We start from the raw sequence: 10,486 nt of genomic DNA on the forward strand, positions 1-10,486 counted from the left end.
TGAGGTTGAAGGAAAGGGATAACTAAAAGGCGAGCCAGCATGGCAACCACCGGTAACCTAAAGACGACGTCAAAAAAAAAAAAAAGAGAAGAAAAAGAAAAGAGAAAAGGGAAAAAGGGAATACAACAATGACAATGGCAAAGGAAAGAAGTTCGGCAGACAACAATTCGATGCAAAGTGTGGACGAGGTAATAAAGTCTCCTTCTCATTTTTCAATCAACAAGATGTACGTTACAAGACCCGGAGGGCCAGAAAAGAATACACTAATACAAAGCTCGGATACACGACTTGGAAGAGATACACCGGAGGCCACTTCAGGCTGTAAACTTCTCTTCCCGGTTCTGTCCAACTGCATTTTTCGGTGCGTGTGATAAACATGCTCGGCTTTCTTCTGCTCCATCTCCGGAATCCCAACCCTAGGAGGAAAAGAATGGGATAGAGTTCAGGAGGCAGCAAAGGCAACGGCAGCGGCGACGACGACCTGTTTCAAGAAGAACCGGGGTTACCCTGGGGACAGCAATGGCGTCGGAGATATGCGCCATCACCGAATGCCCCATGACAACCGCCGTCCTAGGCGTTCCGGCAAGGTCGGTATGCGCTACTTCCACCGTCCCCGCAACAAGTTTTACTGCCCCACCGTCGGCGCCGACCGCTTCTGGTCCCTCGGCTCTGACGACATCAAGGATCCCGCCACAACTTGTGACGACGACTCTGCCCCCTTGATCGGTGTCGCCCCGATCAGCTACTTTAAAATTCTCAGGTGGAACGCCTTTACCGGTTGTCCCCGTTATCAAACCCCTGTTGTTGAAGGGATTCTCCCTCGAGTCCCCTTTAAAGCGACGGAAACCCACAGCGGCACGATCGGAGAGCTCGTAGACTGCTGTTCTCCTCCTTGCACCCTTCCAAGACCGTGTCATCCTCTTGAGATTGGCCTCCAGGGCGGAGGTCCTGGCGGGGGAACCCCTTAAAGAGAATCGGGGGACTGAAAATGGCAGAGAGCCGGCGAAGATGGTAAAAACCGGCGCAAAGGACACTCGGAGTCGGAAGGGGTACCGATGGAGTGGCTGAGTGGCTAAGCTCTCTGGCGAAAGGAAGATGTTGTCCCTCTGGCGAAGTGAAGCCCCCCGAGGAAGGGTGGGGGGTTTAAATAGGCAACGGAGCCTAGCGCCATTATGGTGGTGAGTGTCCCTAGGCCAACCGGTGCTCACCACGTGTCCCGCATGTCCCATTCACCGCTACCTGGGGTTGACTGTTCGCAAACTTTTATGGCACGATGCTTGGGATCACGTCCCGATGGGAGTTCCGAAAAGACTCTTCGGATCGCCCTAATCGAAAAAAGGGCTTTGGCATGCGCGCATTAAATGCCAACATATCTGAGGACGGTTGCGTGCGGGCGTCAGGGGGAGAACTTTGGCTGCGACGACCTCTCTGTACTTCCTTCATTCGAAATTCAAACTCGGAAGTAGGGGGACTGGTGTTGGGTATAAAATACCCTCAGCCGAAGTTCTCAGCGGGGTTGACCCTTGCAAGTCCCCTCCGACTTTCGACTGCAGGAAGACTCCGCCCGGACTCCTACGAGAGCCGGACTACATCACCAACTCCAGCCGTTGGTAAGCTCCACCCGGACTCCTACGGGAGCCGGGTTCCATCACCAACTCCAGCTGCTGGTAAGCTCCGCCCGGACTCCTACGGGAGCCGGGCTCCATCACCAACTCCAGCTGCTGGTAAGCTACGCCCGGACTCCTACGGGAGTCAGGCTCCGTCCCCGACTTCAACGGCGGGAAGACTCCACCCGGACTCCTACGGGAGCCAGGCTTCGTCTCCGACTTCAACTGCGAGAAGACTCCATCCGGACTCCTACGGGAGCCGGACTTCGTCCCCGACTTCAACTGCAGGAAGACTCCGCCCGGACTCCTACGGGAGTCGGGCTCCGTCACCAACTCCAACTGCTGGTAAGCTCCGCCCGGACTCCTACGGGAGTCGGACTTCGCTCCCGACTTTAATTGCAGGAAGACTCTGCCCGGATTCCTACGGGAGTCGGGCTCCATCCTCAACTCCAACGGCTACAGGCAGACTTCGCCCGGACTCCTACGGGAGCCGAACTTCGCCCGCGACTCTGACTGCAAGTAGGCTCCATCCGGACTCCTACGTGAGCCGGGCCTCATCCTCGATTTCGACTGCCAGTGAGCTGCTCCGAACTCCTAAGGGAGCCGGACTCCAACAGCAAGGAAACTCCGCCCAGATCCCTACGGGAGCCGGACTCCACCCCCGACTGTGACTGAAGGAAGACTCCATCCGAACTCTTGCGAAAGCCAGATTCTGAGCTCCTCTCGGACAGATAGCTAACTACCTCTCTCCGTCAGACACTCCAGTCGGACTTCAGCCGGCAGACCTTCACCCCCTGGCGCACCGCAGTAACAGCCGCGATTCTGCTCCATTCCATGCGGCAGATTCCACGCGGCTCCATCACTCCACGACCTTGCTCCACCTTCTGCGATGGATTCCACGCAGCTCCATCACTCCCTGGCAGGCCGTAATAATGGCCACGGTCCTGCTCCACTTCCTGCGACGGATACCGCGCGATTCTTCTATCCTCTGGCAAGTTGCGACAACGAACGCCGCTCCACTTCTCATGGCAGACTCCACGTGGCACGCCCCGGTAATAGCCACGGGTCCACCCCACTACTCTCCGCAACAAACTTTTTCTGACTATGGGCGGCCCACTGCCAGACGGTTACAGGCATCGCCATCAGTTTGTCGCCCCCTCCGCCTATAAAAGAGGGAACCCCAGATACGTTATTCTATAAGCTCTCATTTTTACCTAAAAACTCTGCTAAAATTTTCGTTCGAGCACTCCATTCTTGTTGAGGCAGAGAATTGACTTGAGCGTCGGAGGATCTTACCGGAGCAATCCCACCTCCGGTTTAGACTTCTTTTGCAGGTCCCGGTGGCGACCGTGACTCCAGCTTCTCCGGCGTAAGCGAATTTTTGCACCAACAGGATTGACGATAGAGGAAGGGGCTGTGTCTTTGCAGTACCCTTGTTCTTAAAGGAGCACTCAACGGGACCGCCTCCGGGCATCTTTTCCGGCGTCCTCTCTTCCCTCCTCTACTTGGTCTTTGCCTGATGCCTCCCCGCAAGGCATCCACACGACGATCCACGGCCTCCACGGCCAGATCTCAAGCTCCGACCTCACCTCCAATTTTCCAGCCTCCTCCTCCTCCTCCGGCGACGGCGGTCGGCGCGGAGCAATTTGATCTGCTGGCGCAGCAGGTCAGAGGTCTCACTGAGGCCGTACAGGCCATGCAGCAGCAGCAGCAACCGCAAGCATCAGTGCGCCTGGAAAGGGTGTCACCGGAACACTAAAATCCGACGGTGGGGCGGGCCACTTGGGCCAGCCATCCCGTCTTTCCTGGAAAAACGAACCCGAGGGTGGAGAGCCCTCAATCGGATCACGACTGCACCCCTGGAAGATCCCTGCCTCCGTTCTGTCAGAGGACCCTCGAGACCCGAAGTCGAGAGGATTTTCTGGACCGGAGACTCCAAGAGATGAACTGGCGGATCGAAGAACTCCGCCACGCTCCCCTCGCTTATGGTGAGGATATTTGCACTGACCCTCCCTTTTCTCAAATGATCATGCAGGAACCGATCCCGCCAAACTTCAAACTCCCCCAGTTCGAAAGCTACGACGGGACTTCGGACTCGATTGATCATCTGAAAGCCTTCCGGACGATGATGCTGCTTCATGGCACTCCCGACGCCATTCTATACCGAGCCTTCCCATCCACCTTGAAAGGAGCGGTGAGAAACTAGTACTCGGCTCTGAAGTCGGGTACCATCTTTTCCTTCGATCAAATGAGCCACTAATTCGTGGCCCATTTTGTCAGCAGCCGGCGCCCCCGGAAGGGCTCGGAGTCCCTCATGAATGTCAGGCAGGGGGAGGGGGAGTCCATTCGGGCCTACATCAACCGCTTCAATGTCGCAGCGCTGGAGGTCCGGAATTTGGACCAATTTGTAGCAATGGCCGCTCTGAAGGGCGGTCTTCAGAAGAATGACCTCTTGTTCTCCCTGGAGAAGAAGTACCCCAGGGACTTTGCTGATTTGTTGGCTCGGGCTGAAGGGTACGCCCGAGCGGAAGAAGCCTTCAAAATGAAGGATGAGGAGACCGCGAAAGAGTGGCAGGCAGAAAACTCGAGTAAGCCCGCAGTCAAAAAAAGATCGAGAGAAGCTCGGCCGCGTTCTCGATCCCCTCCTAGGCACAAGCGTGCCCATACTCCACCCCGGGTACGTAGGCAGAGAAGTTCGGATCGCGGGATTCGACGGGATTCTCCACCGAAAAGATTCCGCAACTACGCCCCCCTCAATGCCTCGAAGACCCAGGTACTGATGGAGGTCAGGGAGCAGCTCCCTAGGCCAGAGAGGATGCGCACACACCCCGAGAAGCGCAACCCCAACAAGTTCTGTCTCTACCACTGCGACCACGGCCACGACACGGAGGAATGCATCCAGCTCCGAGATGAGATCGAGGAGCTCATCCGGTGAAGTCGACTCGACAGGTTCATCCGACGTCGGCCTAAGGGTAGAGAAGATCGGCCAAGGGCCCTACCGCAACCTGAACCGCCAAGGAGGGAGGAGCAGTCCGGAGATCGGCCTCCAATTGGGACCATCGACGCCATCATCGGAGGGCCTCAAGGAGGAGCAGAGCTTCCTCGACCATGGAGCTCGAAAAACCTACGGATGTACTACCAATAACTTCATTTTAATTAAAAGTTGTATATCTGCATGTCTTTGGTACTATCCTACATCTACAGGACAATCCAAACAAATTGTATCAGAAGCGGGAAGGGAACCTCGTCTCGACAAAATCGAAGGCCCGGTTCCCTTTAGACTGGATGGGGGGAGAGGCCCTGCAACGGCCATATGCGCCCCCACAGCCCTTTTAGGGACAGGAGGAGAACCTCACCCTAACTTGAGCAAAGTCGAAGGTCCGGTTCCCTTTAGACCGGATGGGGGGAGAGGCCCTGCAACGCCCATATGCGCCCCCACAGTCCTGTTAGGGACAGGAGGAGAACCTCGCCTTAACTTGAGCAAAGTCGAAGGCCCGGTTCCCTTTAGACCGGATGGGGGGAGAGGCCCTGCAACGCCCATATGCGCCCCCACAGCCCTGTTAGGGACAGGAGGAGAACCTCGCCCTAACTTGAGCAAAGTCGAAAGCCCGGTTTCCTTTAGACCGGATGGGGGGAGAGGCCCTGCAACGCCCATATGCGCCCCTACAGCCCTGTTAGGGACAGGAGGAGAACCTCGTCCTAACTTGAGCAAAGTCGAAGGCCCAGTTTCCTTTAGACTGGATGCGGGGAGAGGCCCTGCAACGCCCATACGCGCCCCCATAGCCCTGTTAGGGATAGAAGGAGAACCTCGCCCTAACTTGAACAAAGTCGAAGGCCCGGTTCCCTTTAGACCGGATGGGGGGAGAGGCCCTGTAATGCCTATACGCGCCCCCACAGCCCTGTTAGGGACAGAAGGAGAACCTCGCCCTAACTCGAGCAAAGTCGAAGGCCCGGCTCTCTTTAGGTCGGAAGGTGGGAAGGGCCCAGCAACGCCCATATGTACGCCCACGGCCGCGCTAGAGACAAGAGGAGGACCTCGTCCTAACCAGAGCTAAAACCTGTTACGACAGGAATGGAGGAAGAACCTCGTCCCGGCATCAATTAAAAGTCTGGTCGTTCAAAGACCAGAAGAGAAAAAGGGGGGGAGACTTTCCCCAACGGCCCCCTCGCAATAAAATTTCGTTCGGACTCCTACGGGAGCCGGACTTCATCCCTGACCTTGACTGCAGGTAGACTCCGCCCGGACTCCTACGGGGGCCGGACTCTGCCTCCTGCCCCAACTGCAGGAAGACTCCGCCCGGACTCCCACGGGAGCCAAAACTTCGCCCCGACTTTGCTTACGGGAGCCGAACTCCCGTAGCCTCGCCAAGAGCGGAGGAAAAATTCCAAGCGAAAAAGAAAAATGAAGGCGATGGGTCACGTCAGCGACGAATGAAAAATAAACAGCGTCCAAGATGCAGAGAACCCTATCTCGGCAAGGACTGGGGCTCTCATCAAGAACCCCAGCTTTCAAGGAAGCTTTCAACACAAGCCCAAGGTAAGACAACTTCCTCAGGGTGACAGAAGCTCAGACCTCTGAGCTGGAGCCCTCATGGGGGCACCAAACCCGAATGGCCCCTGACGACTCTGCGGTCACGGACGAAAAAGATGGGTCGATACGATAGCAATCGGGTATCTCTGAACGACACAAAGACTGAAAAGAAGCTTGGCAAACGACAATTCAACATATGAGTAAAAAAGGTAATGGAAAATTACCTTCTCGTATGCATTATAGAGCCATTGAGGTTGAAGGAAAGGGATAACTAAAAGGCGAGCCGGCATGGCAACTACCGGTAACCTAAGGACGACGTCAAAAAAAAAAAAAAGAGAAGAAAAAGAAAAGAGAAAAGGAAAAAAGGGAATGCAACAACGACAATGGCAAAGGAAAGAAGTTCGGCAGACAATAATTCGACGCAAAGTGCGGACGAGGTAATAAAGTCTCCTTCTCATTTTTCAATCAACAAGATGTACGTTACAAGACCTGGAGGGCCAGAAATGAATACACTATTACAAGGCTCGGATACACGACTTGGAAGAGATACACCGGAGGCCACTTCAGGCTGTAAACTTCTCTTCCCGGTTCTGTCCAACCACATTTTCTGATGCGTGTGATAAACATGCTCGGCTTTCTCCCGCTCCATCTCCGAAATCCCAACCCTAGGGGGAAAAGAATGGGATAGAGTTCAGGAGGCAGCAAAGGCAACGGCAATGGCGACGACGACCTGTTTCAAGAAGAACCGGGGTTACCCCGGGGACAGCAATGGCGTCGGAGATATGCACCATCACGGAATGCCCCATGACAACCGCCGTCCTAGGCTTTCCGGCAAGATCGGCATGCGCTACTTCCACTGTCCCCGCAACAAGTTTTACTGCCCCACCGTCGGCGCCGACCGCTTCTGGTCCCTCGGCTCCGACGACATCAAGGATCCCGCCACAGCTTGTGACGACGACTCTGCCCCCTTGATTGGTGTCGCCCCGATCAGCTACTCCGAAAGTCTCAGGTGGAATGCCTTCACCGGTTGTCCCCGTTATTAAACCCCTGTTGTTGAAGGGATTCTCCCTCGAGCCCCCTTTAAAGCGACGGGAACCCACAGCGGCACGACCGGAGAGCTCGCAGACTGCTGTTCTCCTCCTTGCACCCTTCCAAGACCGTGGCATCCTCTTGAGATTGGCCTCCAGGGCGGAGGTCCTGGCGGGAGAACCCCTTAAAGAGAATCGGGGGACTGGAAATGGCGGAGAGCCGTCGAAGATGGCAAAAACCAGTGCAAAGGATGCTCGGAGTTGGAAGGAGCACCGATGGAGTGGCTGAGTGGCTAAGCTCTCTGGCGAAAGGAAGATGTCGTCCCTTTGGCGAAGTGAAGCCCCCCGAGGAAGGGTGGGGGGTTTAAATAGGCAATGGAGCCTAGCGCCATTATGGTGGCGAGTGTCCCTGGCCAATCGGTGCTCACCACATGTCCCGCGTGTCCCATTCGCCGCTCCCTGGGGTTGACTGTTCGCAAACTTTTATGGCACGACGCTTGGGATCACGTCCCGATGGGAGTTCCGAAAAGACTCTTCGGGTCGTCCTAATCAGAAAAAGGGCTTCGACATGTGCGCATTAAATGCCAACATATCTGAGGATGGTTGCGCGCGGACGTCAGGGGGAGAACTTCGGCTGCGACGACCTCTCTGTACTTCCTTCATTCAAAATTCAAACTCGAAAGTGGGGGACTGGTGTTGGATATAAAATACCCTCAGCCGAAGTTCTCAGCGGGGTTGACCCTTGCAGGTCCCCTCCGACTTTCGACTGCAGGAAGACTCCGTCCGGACTCCTACGGGAGCCGGGATCCATCACCAACTCCAGCCGCTGGTAAGCTCCGCCCGGACTCCTACGGGAGCCGGGCTCCATCACCAACTCCAGTTGTTGGTAAGCTTCGCCCGGACTCCTACGGGAGCCGGGCTCCATCACCAACTCTAGCTACTGGTAAGCTACGCCCGGACTCCTACGGGAGCCGGGCTCCATCCCCGACTTCAACTGCGGGAAGACTCCGTCCGGACTCCTACGGGAGCCGGGCTTCGTCCCCGATTTCAACTGCTGGAAGACTCCGCCCGGACTCCTACGGGAGCCGGGCTTCGTCCCCGACTTCAACTGCAGGAAGACTCCGCCTGGACTCCTACGGGAGCCGGGCTCCGTCACCAACTCCAACTGCTGGTAAGCTCCGCCCGGACTCCTACAGGAGCCGGACTTCGCCCCCGACTTTAATTACAGGAAGACTCCGTCCGGATTTCTATGGGAGTCGGACTCCGTCCTCAACTCCAACGGCTGCAGGCAGACTTCGCCCGGACTCCTATGGGAGCCGGACTCCGCCCATGACTCTGACTGCAAGTAGGCTCCGCCCGGACTCCTACGTGAGCCGGGCCTCGTCCTCGATTTCGACTGCCAGTGAGCTGCGTCCGGACTCCTAAGGGAGCCGGACTCCAACAGCAAGGAAACTCCGCCCAGATCCCTACGGGAGCCGGACTCCACCCCCGGCTGTGACTGAAGGAAGACTCCATCCGAACTCTTGCGAAAGCCAGATTTTGAGCTCCTCTCGGACAGATGGCTAACTACCTCTCTCCGCCAGACACTCCAGCCGGACTTCAGCCGGCAGACCTTCACCCCCTGGCGCGCCACAGTAACAGCCGCGATTCTGCTCCATTCCCTACGGCAGATTCCACGCGGCTCCATCACTCCACGATCCTGCTCCACCTTCTGCGACGGATTCCACGTGGCTCCATCACTCCCTGGCAGGCCGTAATAATGGCCACGGTCCTGCTCCACTTTCTGCGACGGATACCGCGCGATTCTTCTATCCTCTGGCAAGTCGCGACAACGGACGCCGCTCCGCTTCTCGTGGCAGACTCCACGTGGCACGCTCCGATAATAGCCACGGATCCACCCCACTACTCTCCGCAACAAACTTTTTCTGACTATTGGCGGCCCACTGCCAGACGGTTACAGGCATCGCCATCAGTTTGTCGCCCCCTCCGCCTATAAAAGGGGGAATCCTAGATACGTTATTCTATAAGCTCTCGTTTTTACCTAAAAACTCTGCTAAAATTTCTGTTCGAGCACTCCATTCTTGTTGAGGCAGAGAACTGACTTGAGCGTCGGAGGGTCTTGCTGGAGCAACCCCACCTCCGGTTTAGACTTCTTTTGTAGGTCCCGGCGGCGACCGCGACTCCAGCTTCTCCAGCGTAAGCGGATTTTTGCACCAACAGTTATAATTTTTTAATATATATTTAATATTTATAATTTTAATTTTTTATTTAAAATTTTGAATGATAAAAATATTTTTTTAATAATTTTTTTTAAAATTATGATTATAATTTTTTAAAAAAATTATAATATTTTTTTATAAAATTATAATATTTTATAAAAATTATGATATCTATTTTTTATAGAATTATGATATTCTTACAGAAAATCATAATTTTAATGTAGGATATCATAATATTAACATGTAATATCATAATTTTTTCGAAATAAAAAGAACATCATAATTTTTATAAAAAAATATCATAATTTTTTAAAAAATATTTTTTAAAAAAATTTAAATAAAAAAATAAAATTATAAATATTAAATATATATTAAAAAATATTAACTATGTAATCTAATAAAATAAAATGATATGCTCTGCGTCATGTTTTTTACCCGACAGGCGGTGCACGAAGAATTTTTAGGCACGGCAAATATCATGTACATATATCATCCAACCCGCTGATGGCTTTGTAGCAGCGCCTTGCGAATTGGGCGGCTATTTCCGCTTGTTCGCGCGTGCTGGTCAACAAAATCTTGCCAGTAGAATTAGGCCATTATTGTTATAAGGTTTATTGAGCTTTACAATGAAGTGGGCGGTGTGTGAGGATGAAAGTAAATTTTTAATCTTAAGAAATAAAATATATTTATAGAAAATTAATAATACTGTAAATTAGGTGGTAAAATAAATTGCTAATTATACGGGTCTATTTTATGGGCGGTTGTATCAGATTGTTATTCTGAATTATTAAATATTTTATTTTTTTTGATGTTCATGGATATATTTATTCTGATTTAATATATTTAATTTATCAGAAAAAATGACAGCGGTTGTTATGATGGCCATTATTGCTCTTTATAATAAACATACTGCGCGAAGGCAGCATGATTTGGCAAAATTATTACACATATAACAATATAATTATGTCACGTTATTGCGCTGTCTATATCTCTGAGCTTGAAACAACGGCCGCTGGGAAAGCGTAGAGCTAGGTCCTCCAAGACTTAGCCAATGGAGATTCCCACTTCCAGTCGTATCTGGTCCGGGGTCCACATAACGTG

Source organism: Elaeis guineensis, chromosome 2 (genome assembly GCF_000442705.2).
Source record: "Elaeis guineensis isolate ETL-2024a chromosome 2, EG11, whole genome shotgun sequence".
Lineage (NCBI taxonomy): Eukaryota > Viridiplantae > Streptophyta > Magnoliopsida > Arecales > Arecaceae > Elaeis > Elaeis guineensis.